A 10,928-nucleotide genomic window follows, 5' to 3' on the forward strand; every position below is an offset into this window, starting at 1 on the left:
AATATAAAAACCCCTCCATAATAAAATAAACAAATGTTAAAATAACTGTAATTTCATCAAAAGTTTAAACAGAAGGGAAAAAAATCCAAGTAATCCAGTATCCCCAAGAGAAGATCTCTATTCCCAGAGATAAAAATAATTTTAAAAATAAAAAATAAAAACTTTTACCCTTAAAGAACTCATCTTTAATACAATACCCCATAAGTTGACATGGCCCATCTACAAGCTGTGAAAAAGCTTGTAGCAATAAAAACAACTTCACAAGAACAAAGTTCCCCAGACAACTGTTATCCATGATGGAATTAAGAACCAAAAAAAAAAAAAAATTTCTTCTTGTAAAAAAATATCCATAACCTTAACAAGAAAAACTTCTCTCCCCAAGTAAACTAAAAAAAGACTACTCTTGAAATAGTAAACCAACTAGAAATTTTATGTTTACTTTACACTGTCAGTAAAAAGAAAAAGTTATAAAGAAAAAAAAGTGTTCTAAAGGGTTTATTATAATTCTTACTACTTTTTTCTTTTTCAATTTACTTTTAATAAAAATTTCTTTATACCCTTTTAAAATGTTAGGCCTACTTGACCTTTCCATTAATCCTATCTCACAATAAAATAAATAAATAATTAACCGACACGAAAACTCACTACACTCATCAATTAAAAAATCTTAGAATTTAGAAATTCTATGTGAATTTCTATATTAGAAAAATCTTAAATTAACAAACTAAAACCACTACAATGTCATAATAAACCATTTGCAAAAGTTTCTCTGATTTTCTAAAGCTCCCAGTAGTGACTGTTTTCTTCTTTTCAGCTCCTGAGAATCTTTGTTGGTATTACTCCAGGGAGTCCAACTCAGCGTACACAAACAATTGTAATTCCTTTTAAATGTCTCATTGAGAGAGTTGTTTGGGGGATGGGAGTCAGGGCTTGTCTGTGCTGCTTGGCCCAGCCCAGGCAGGGCTTTCCCAGCCACATTCCACACTCCATTGCCCAGCTGGAGCCGCTGGTGCCTCTGAGTTGTGCTGCCCCAGCCCCAGGGACGCTCTCCTTGTCTGCCCATTCCCCCACGGTCTCTGGGCAGGGACGGCCTCAGTGGGGGCTGCTGACATCCTCAGCAACTTGGAGGCTGCTGCTGAATTTTCCTGCTCCAGAGGCTTGTTCAGCCTTCAGCTCTTCAGTGCAGGAATTCAGTGTCCCAGGGCTCATGAACATTCAGAACACCTGAACAAGCCAGGCCTCTGGGAATCATTTGATTTAATTTTCCAAATCACTTGTTCAGCCTTCAGCTCCTCAGTTCAGGAATTCAGTGGCCCAGGGCTCGTTAACATTCAGAACACCTGAATAAGCCAAGCCTCTGGGAATAATTTGATTGAAGTTTTCAAATATTTTGTGGTTAATTTGACAGATGTCATTTGTATGTTCAAAGTGAATGCATTATATTTAAAAAGACAGTGAGAAAAGATTTTTTAAGTCCTGTTCAGGATTTTTTCCTGTTCATAAATCATTATGTGCAGTCTCCAACTGACACTGAATCCAAGTACCTCCTCATGCAGTTGGAATAGATATGAAAATCAAGACCCTTCATGGCTGACAATCAATCAGACTCTGTCCCTACCCCCAGCCCACCATTTCCCCCATCCAAGCCCTGGCACTCAGAGCAGCCTTGTGCAAATCTGAGCTCCCTCCAGCCCAGGCTGCACCTGCAGCTTTCAGCTCCTTGGCTCCAACTCCCACCTGCTTTCCTTGCAGAAGGAGCTGCCTGAGACACAGAGGGACGTTCATTTCTTGTCAGCCAGCAAAGCCAAGGGAAGGCACAGCTCCATCAAATGCAAAAGTCATTCTTCTCCCTGGCTGTGCTATGCCCATGATCCCCACTGCCTATCTGGTTTCCTTCATCCCTCTTTTGCCAGAGACTCTCTGGGACAAGGGAGCTCTGCTCTGGCTATGGAGGGAGGTCCAAGTGCAGCCCCTGGAGTGGAAACCACAACTCATCCGGTTTGTGTCCTTTGGGGGTGAGGTGGTGAGACTCAGAGGCACGGGAAGGTTTCTCCTCATGGTCAACATGAAAAATGTGAACATGATAAAATTGATTAAACCTCAAAACCCTTCCCTGAACTTCTTGTGACATCCCAGTAACATCTGACATGTCCACCATCCACAGGGGATCGCCATACTGGAAGGAATTTATAGAAAGACATAAGAACAGGTGATAGAAAACATAAAAATACAACTAAAATGCTGACTATTTAAAATTCTGAAAGACTAGGCAACTCCCTGAAGCTCAAACCATGAAGCTGGTTAAGGGAGATGCATTGGAATGATTAGAGAACAGCTTCAGGAGGAAATCTGGGAGCAGCAGGAAGGACATAGATCCAGCTGCTCTAAATGAAGAGACATCCTTAGACATGGCCATTTAAACAGGAAAGCTGGAAACACCTGAAGGAAGAGAGTCATGAAATATTAGACTGAATGTTGGTGGCAAAGGTAGAGGGGAAGATCAGTATTTCTTCTCCTTGTGCCATCAGTACACTTCCAGGAACTCCCACTTCCTGGTGGTAAAACGTTGCCATTTCTTAAAAGTACTCAAATTACCTAGATAATAAAGATTTGCTTGTATATTTTGATACAAACAGGTATTAACACTTGTGCCCCTTTCCAGGCAGACATCAGCTGTGTGCCCATGAACAGGCAGTCCCACTTGTGCCCTGAGGTGCCCAGCTGGGACTGGATCTCTCCCAGAGCACCTGAGGGAGAGCAGAGCACCTTGCAAGCTGCAGGGCCCTGACAGCCCCGCAGAGCTCCTGTCCCATCAACATCTGCTCTGCTCCAGTCTGAAACAGGGCCCAGCATGGTGCCGGGATCATCAGAGAGCTGAGGTGTGTGCTGGAATTCAATGGCCTCCCCATCCTGCAGCAGCCCTGCATTTCCCTGCTGCAGCCTTGGTCTCCAGCCCAGCCATGGAGGCTCTTTGGGCTCTGGAGTGTTGCTGCAGCCCCCAAGGGCAGCTGAGCTCTGCCTTTGGCACAGTCAGGCCTGGCCAGCGCAGGCCATGCTCAGCAATTGCTTGTGTGTGCCTGGCCTTGCTGTCAGCCCCGGCAGCGGCTGCGTGGCCCCTTTGTGGCCCTGTGCTGGCCCAGCCATGGTGGCCCAGCCCCTGTGCAGGCCCAGCCCAGGCCAGGAGCATTGCAGCTGGGAACGGCCCCTGTGCCGTGGTGCCCACAGCAGCCTTGGGGCTCTGTGCCCCATGGCCTCCCTGCTGGGCAGCCTCTGCCAGCTCCTGCAGAGCCCGTGGCACCTGTGGGGCTGCACAGACAGCCCTGCCCCGGGCTCTGCCGGCCTCTGGGCCGGCAGAGAGGCAGCCAGGGCTGGCCATGGCCGGGAACAGGCCCTGAGCCCTGCAGGAGGATGGAGCTGGGCCACAGCCAAACTCAGCCCAGGCCAAAGCTGGGCTCAGCAGCCAGGGCTGCCAACGCATGGGCACAGAGGCTGGCGCTGACAAATGTCCTGGGCCCCTCCCTGCTCTGTCCCTGCCACCAAGGGCACAGAGCAGCCCCCTCTCTGGGCCACTTGCCTGTTTGCAATGCCTTGCACAGGCGCTGGCCCTGCCCCACAAGGCCTGGCCTGAGTCCTGCCCCTGCACGCTCAGCCAGGCTGAGATGGACACTGATGGTTTCTGGGCCGGGCTCTCTGAGCCCAGCCCAGCTCCCTGCAAGCTCTGCCAGCTGCCCTGAGCTCTGGGCAGCACCAAGGGCCTCTCTGAGCCCAGCCCAGCCCAGCCGGCTCTGGCCCCACAGCTCTGCTCACGCCAGGCTGCTCTGGGCCCTGGCCCCACGGCCTCAGCCCCTGCCAAGGGCACAGCAGCAGCTGCAGCTGCCACAGGACTCAGCCCCAGCCATGGGGGAAGGTGCTTGGCCAAGGCCAAAGGAGGCTCCCTGGCTGCCCTGCTCCCCTCAGCCTGAGGTGCTGAGAGCTCTGCAGCCCCTGCTGCCATCCCATCTGCCCAGGGCAGCACAAGAGCCCCGGCCTTGGGGCCCTCAAGAGCTGCTCCTGCTCCAGGCCCAGGGCCCATGCCAAAGCTGGGGCAGCCACAAAGCTGTGCCCATTGCTGTTCATTGCTGTTTTGATGGGGATGGATCCTCAGCCACTTGGGGGTTGCTGATGAATTTTATTACTTCAGAGGCCTCTTCTTTCTTGAGCTCTTCACTCCAGGAATTCAGTGAGAAAAGCTCATAAATATTCGTTCGAAACACCTGATCAAGACAACCCCCTGGGAATAATTGAAGTTTTCAATTCTTCTGTGGCTAATTAGTCAGATTTCAGAAGTGTATTCAAAGTGAATATACTATATTGAAAACAATACAGAGTTTTTCAGTTTTCTTTTCCTAATTATAGATTGATATCAGCCATGTCCAATTGACATGGACCCCCTGCACCTCCTAATGCAGTTTCAACTGATTTGAAAATCAAGACCCTTCATGGCAGACAATCACACTTTGTCCCTACCCACACCCCACCATTTCCCTCATCCAGCCCCTGGCACTCAGAGCAGCTGAGGAATGGAGTCACATCCCGGGGTGTCCCCAGGGCTCAGGACTGGGGCCAAGTCAGTTCAGTCTCTTTATTGCTCATCTGGACGAGGCCATTGAGGATACTCTCAGTCAGTTCCCAGGTGAGTCCAAGCTGGGTGGGAGTGTGGCTGTGCTGGAGGGCAGGAAGCTCTGCAGAGGGATCTGGACAGGCCCAGGACAATGGGATGAGGTTCACCAAGGCCAAGGGCCAGGTCCTGCCCTGGGCTCACAACCACCCCAAATCCCAGCCATGCCCTGCCCCCGATCCACCCAGCCTGTCCTGTTTCCTTCATCCCTGCATTGTCAGGGACTCTCTGGGACAAGGGAGCTCTGCTCTGGGGATGGAGGGACGTGCAAGTACCACCACTGGAGCAGGAACCACAACTCATCAGGTTTGTGTCCTTTGGGGGTCAGGAACTGCTGAGACTCAGAGGCACAGAAAGTTTCTCCACATGGCCTAGAGACCCCAGTTGAACAGGACACAATTTAATAACAATCACACTCTTCTCTGAGCTATGTGCAACATCCCAGAAGCATCTGATGAGTCCACCATCCACAAGTGATTTCCATACTAAAATTAATTTCAGACAAATGTGGTTCTGTGATAGATAGAAACACAATTAAGTTCTTGTATCAGGATGCTCATCCTGGAGTGGGGGCAAAACAGCTCCAACAATTCCTGATTTGCAAAGCTGTCAGTGGTGGATGGAGAAGGGAGGTCAGGCTGCTCTAGTGCTGAGGAAATGCTGAAACCAGCCTGACTCATTTCATCTCCTCCTGTCCTGGCTGATCTCCCCTCTTTCCCCTTCCACCCAGTGGCTTTTGTCTCCCACCAGGCCCCCGGTGAAGAGCCTGGCTCTGTGTTCTCCATCCCCTCCTCGCTGGCACTGCCAGGCCGGGATGAGGAGCCCCTCAGCCTTCCCTGCTCTGGGCTGGAAAAGCCCAGCTCCCTCAGCCTCTGCTCACAGCCCAAGGGCTCCAGCCCCACCTTGGAGGCCCTTCCCAGACCCTGCTCCAGCTGCCAGACATCTTTCCTGCCCAGGGCAGGATAATCCCCTACAACAGGGGAGGCTCAGGCTGGACAATAGGAAGGAGTTCTTCACAGAAAGGGTGAGTGGGAACTGGAATGGGCTGGCCAGGGGAGAGGTGGCAGAGTCACTGTCCCTCTCCAGTGGCACTCAGTGGCATGGTCTGGCTGACAAGGCAGTATTGGGGCATTTGTTGGACTTGATGATCCCAAAGGTCTTTTCCAGCCTATTTGATTCTGTCATTCTGTGATGATTGGGACACTCTGGGGCCATTGTGACACTGCAGGGCCTCCTGGAACTAAGAGGACCAGGGTGACACCGTGCAGCCCCACAGAACCAGGGGTCCATTGTGGTGCTGTGGGGCCAAATGGAACCAGGGAGTGCCCCGTGACACTCTGGGTCCTCTTGGAACCACAGAGGCCATTGTGACACTGCTGGGCCTCGTGTAACCAAGGGGTTTCACCATTTTGACACTGCAAAACCAAGGAGAGCATTGGGAGACTGCAGGGCCCACTGGAACCAAGGGGCCATTCTGACACTGCGGGGCCTCATGGCACCAAGGGGACATTGTGACACTGCAGGATCCTGTGTAACCAAGGGGCCACAGTGACACGATGGGGCCTCAAGGAATCTGGAATAATGCTGTGACACTGTGTGGCCTCGTGGAAACAAGGGGTCCGTTGTCACATTTTGTGGCCCCATGGAACCAAGTAGACCAGTGTGACAGTGCAGGGCCTGGTGTAACCAAGAGGCCATTTTGACACTGAGGGGCCCCATGGAACCAAGGACATCTTTGCAAATGTCACCAAGCTGGATGTGAGTATTGATCTGCTGGAGGGTCGGAGGGCTCTACACAGTGACTTGGACAGGCTGGATCCAGGGGATAAATCCAACAAGGTGAGGTTTACCAAATCCAAGTGCCAGGCCCTGATATTTGGCCTCAGTGCTACAGCCTGGGGACAGAGTGGCTGGAGAGCAGCCAGGCAGAAGGGGACCTGCAGGGACTGATGGACAGCAGGCTGGACATGAGGCAGCAGTGTGCCCAGGTGGGCAAGAAGGCCAATGGCTCCTGGCCTGGATCAGGAATGGTGTGACCAGCAGGAGCAGAGCTGCTGTGCCAGCACTGATCTGCCCCCAGCTCTGCACACAGACATTGCTGCTGCAGCTACAGAGAAGGGAACGCAAGGGCATCTCTGGAAAAAACTTTGCTGGGACATGCTTTAGTTCCTTTAAAGCCACACGGAGTGCAGCCCCTCACCGACACAATCTGTGGACACAGGGAAGATTGAGAGAAACAAAATGAGAAATGGCAAAACCAATGGTTTTTCTTTGTGGACAATATTAAAAAACTTAAACATGGGGAAAAAAAGAACAAACCCACAACCAAACCCAAAAGAATTATCAAAGGTGATTTATATTACATAGCCTGTCCCTGCTGCAGCCCCGGCACTGCCACCCCCAGGGCTGTGCCCGGCCCCGAGAGCACTCAGGCCCTGCAGCAACACCAGGGCCACCAGGGCAGCGGGGCAGGGCCACAGCAGCAGCACTGGCAACACCAAGTGCTGCTGCTGCTGCTGCTGGGCACAGCTGCTGGGCCAGCACTGATCTGCCCCAGCTCTGCACACAGACATTGCTGCTGCAGCTCCAGAGAAGGCAACAAAAGGGCATCTCTGCAGAAAACTCTGCTGCGACATCCTTTAGTTCCTTTAAAGCCACTGAGAATGCAGCCCCTCATTGACACAGTCTGTGGCCACAGGGAAGGAGGAGTGAAACAAAAAGAGAAATGGCACAAACAATGACATTTCTTTGCGGAAAATATGAAAAACCTGAAACAAAGAAATAGAACCTCTGAAACCAAGAAGAAGTACCAAAGTTTACTTTTATTACAATCTATTTACAGATATTCGCTAGCAGTTTAATGTTTCTGAAACCATCCAGTCATCAGTCTTCTCACTGCAGCCTTGAGCTCCTGGTTCCTCAGGCTGTAGATGAGGGGGTTCAGGGCTGGAGCCACCACCGAGTACAGAACTGACAGGGTCAGATCCAGGGATGGGGAGAAGATGGAGGGGGGCTTCAGGTAGGCAAACATGACAGTGCTGACAAACAGGGAGACCACAGCCAGGTGAGGGAGGCAGGTGGAAAAGGCTTTGTGCCGTCCCTGCTCAGAGGGGATCCTCAGCACAGCCCTGAAGATCTGCACATAGGAGAAAACAATGAACACAAAGCAACCGAGTCCTAAAAAGGCACTAACAGCCATGAGCCCAAGTTCCCTGAGGTGGGATTCTGAGCAGGAGAGCTTGAGGATCTGTGGGATTTCACAGAAGAACTGGCCCAGGGCATTGCCATGGCACAGGGGCAGGGAAAATGTATTGGCCGTGTGCATGAGAGCATTGAGAAAGGCACTGGCCCAGGCAGCTGCTGCCATGTGGGCACAAGCTCTGCTGCCCAGGAGGGTCCTGTAATGCAGGGGTTTGCAGATGGACAAGTAGCGGTCGTAGCACATGATCGTGAGGAGAAAATATTCTGCTCCAAGGAAGAAGATCAGGAAAAAAACCTGAGTAGCACATCCTGAGTAGGAGATGTTGCTGGTGTCCCAGAGGGAATTGTGCATGGCTTTGGGGACAGTGGTGCAGATGGAGCCCAGGTCAGCGAGGGCCAGGTTGAGCAGGAAGAAGAACATGGGCGTGTGCAGGTGGTGGCCGCAGGCTACGGCGCTGATGATGAGGCCGTTGCCCAGGAGGGCAGCCAGGGAGATGCCCAGCAAGAGGCAGAAGTGCAGGAGCTGCAGCTGCCGCGTGTCTGCCAATGCCAGCAGCAGGAAGTGCCTGATGGAGCTGCTGTTGGACATTTGCTGAGGCTGCACATGGGCACCTGTTCATGGAGAAAGGACAGTGAAGAGTTAGAGGAGATACCTGTAAACAAAATCAAAGCCTTTTCTCATACACCTACCCTGGAACACACATAGATACACTTTTTTTTTGAAGAATTCTGGTGTTTACTTTAAAGCTTCCCCATACCTCTGCTGGTGTTCTTGAATATCAGAAACCCTCACCATTTCTACTGCCCTTAGGGAATAGAGAGCATGTTCTAAGAGGCAAAGTGATAAGTGGAGAGCTAGTGGACATCGTCTGTCATTCCGACCTGTTCAGAATTTTGCTGGGCTTTAACCTTTGCCAGTTGGAGGGTGATCACCTCCCCATGTTTCCCTTTAAAATTCCCCCAGGTACTGCTGAGAGCAGATGTTTCCACCACAGCCCAGCTCCACATTTGTAGCCAAGGACTCACATTGCTCATTTCACCAACCCAGCAGCATTTTCAGTGTCACAACACCTCTGCCTTTCCCCATTAATCTCATAACTCAGAGATGCTCTAGGAGAGGTTTGCATCCTGGATTGAAGCTCCCAGCTTGGACTGAAATCTCAGGGAGACTTCCAAGTGTCCTTCTGATGGCACTGGATGAAGGGAGATGCAGCTCCTTCCCTGGCTGCACTGACAGCATTGCCCAGAGCCGGGCCCTGGGGACAGCGTCACCCTGAGCCAGCTGTGCCCCTGCCAGAGCCCCCAGGGCCGGGCAGCTGCTCCCAGCCCTGTGCTCTGCAGAGGGAACTGGGCCCGGGGCTGCAGAGCTGCCCCACGGCTCTGCTGCAGCTCTGCCTGCACAGGAGGGGCTGCACGCCTTGGAGCCCCGGCCCTGAGGGCAGAGGCTTGGCTGGGGCACAGGAGGGAGGGGGCTTCTTCAGAGGGAGGGGCTGCACTGCAGGGGCTCCTGTGGGCATCTCTAAACTCTCCCTGCCACAGCATTGCTGGGCTTTGTTTTCTCTCATTGCCTGATCTTTTCTCTGCTTCCTGCAGATTTCCATGCTGCACGTGTTTCCCTGTGCCTGATCTCTCCCTGCCAGCACTCACAGACCCCAAATCTCTGTGCACTCTCCTTGGCCCGACAGAACCCTGCCTGTTTGCAGGGCACTGGCTGGGGGCAGGTTCTGTTTGCAGCTTGGAGAAAGGGCAGCTCAGACTGAGCCTGATGGCTCCAGCAAAGGTGATGCTGCTGCTGTACATGGGCAGAGTGGCTGAAAGCACATTAGGAATCTCCTGTGAACCCATTGATCACTAAAAGCAACAGTTCGGATGTCTGAAGCTCTTGTCAAAATTCATAATCAATAATTCAGAATTAACGTTTAATATGTATTGACTCCTCCCTGCCATTCTCCAGTAGTAGTAAACTGAATACAAAGTTTTAGGAAATTTCCTCATTTTGAACAAAACCCTTGCCCTGGAAATATTCTATGACTGATCAGAACCCCTCAGCATGTCAGAACTCCATGAGCATTTCACCTCCCCTGAACCAGAATTACTCAGAGTTGTACTCACAAGGTTTGTAGGCATTGGCATGTTCCAGCTTGAGGAGATGGTTCCAGGAGCTGCAGTTGCACTGTCCTGCAGCCAGAGGTTCCTGTGCCAAGGGCTGACAGTGATTGTGCCCCAGGCACTTCTCAGCCCCTTCCCAGCCCTGACTGATTGAAGCTCTCTGTGCCTCTGGGCTGTGCCCGGGCTGGCTGCAGGCAGTGCCCCAGCCCTGCTGGGCTGGCACAAGAGCTGCTCATCCAGAGAAATGTGCTTTTGAAGCTCTTCTTGGTGACCAGGAGCTGCCTCTGTGCCAGGAGCCCAGCCCAGCTCAGCAGCACAGACACAGCACAAGGACTTTAATCAGCCTCTGGGCCTTTGTGCTCAGGCCCTGGACATCAGTCCCTGAGAGGCAACTGAAGAAACCTCTGCAGAACTCCACGTCAGAATCCAACTCCAAACTTTCTTGGACTTTTAATGGGTCCCAGAGAGGGACACGACTGAGCAAGTGTCCCCAGGCCCCAGGCAGAGCAGAGAACTGCAGGCAGTGATGACAGGTGGGGACAAAGAGAAGCCAAGTCTTGGTGCCCTGGGGCCCAGCAGGGTCTGTGCCAGCAAGGGCTGGGAGGAGACACCTTGTCCTGAGGCCCTGGGGCCTCCTGGCACAGCCCCAGCCCGGCTGGGCACTGTCAGCCCCTTGTGCTGCCCTCAGCATCCCCCCCTAGCCCACATCCCAGTGGCCTCAAGGATCTGCTGCAAGGAGTCCCTGGGGAGCCTTGCTCAGCAATGGCCCTGGGGGCTCCTGAATGCTCCCTGCAGGGACTGCAGGTTTTTCAAAGGACTCTGGGTTTGGCTTTTGCCTTGCAGTCTCTGAGAGGTTTGTGCAATCATGGCCTCCAATTATCTGCTGTAACGAGTCCCTTGAGAGCTCTGTACTGACACTCAATAGGACTCATTATTGTGCTTGAGAGACTCAAGGTTTTTT

General features: G+C 52.1%; 1 pseudogene; it reads right to left on the reverse strand.

The window, feature by feature from the left end:
- Nucleotides 1-7,514: 7,514 nt before the first annotated feature.
- On the reverse strand, nucleotides 7,515-8,478 carry LOC139604033 (olfactory receptor 14C36-like; annotated as a pseudogene).
- Between the last annotated feature and the right edge of the window lie 2,450 nt (nucleotides 8,479-10,928).

The sequence above is a fragment of the Agelaius tricolor genome, unplaced genomic scaffold (genome assembly GCF_023055355.1).
Source record: "Agelaius tricolor isolate 1412-34295 unplaced genomic scaffold, bAgeTri1.0.p SCAF_43, whole genome shotgun sequence".
Classification (NCBI taxonomy): Eukaryota; Metazoa; Chordata; class Aves; order Passeriformes; family Icteridae; genus Agelaius; species Agelaius tricolor.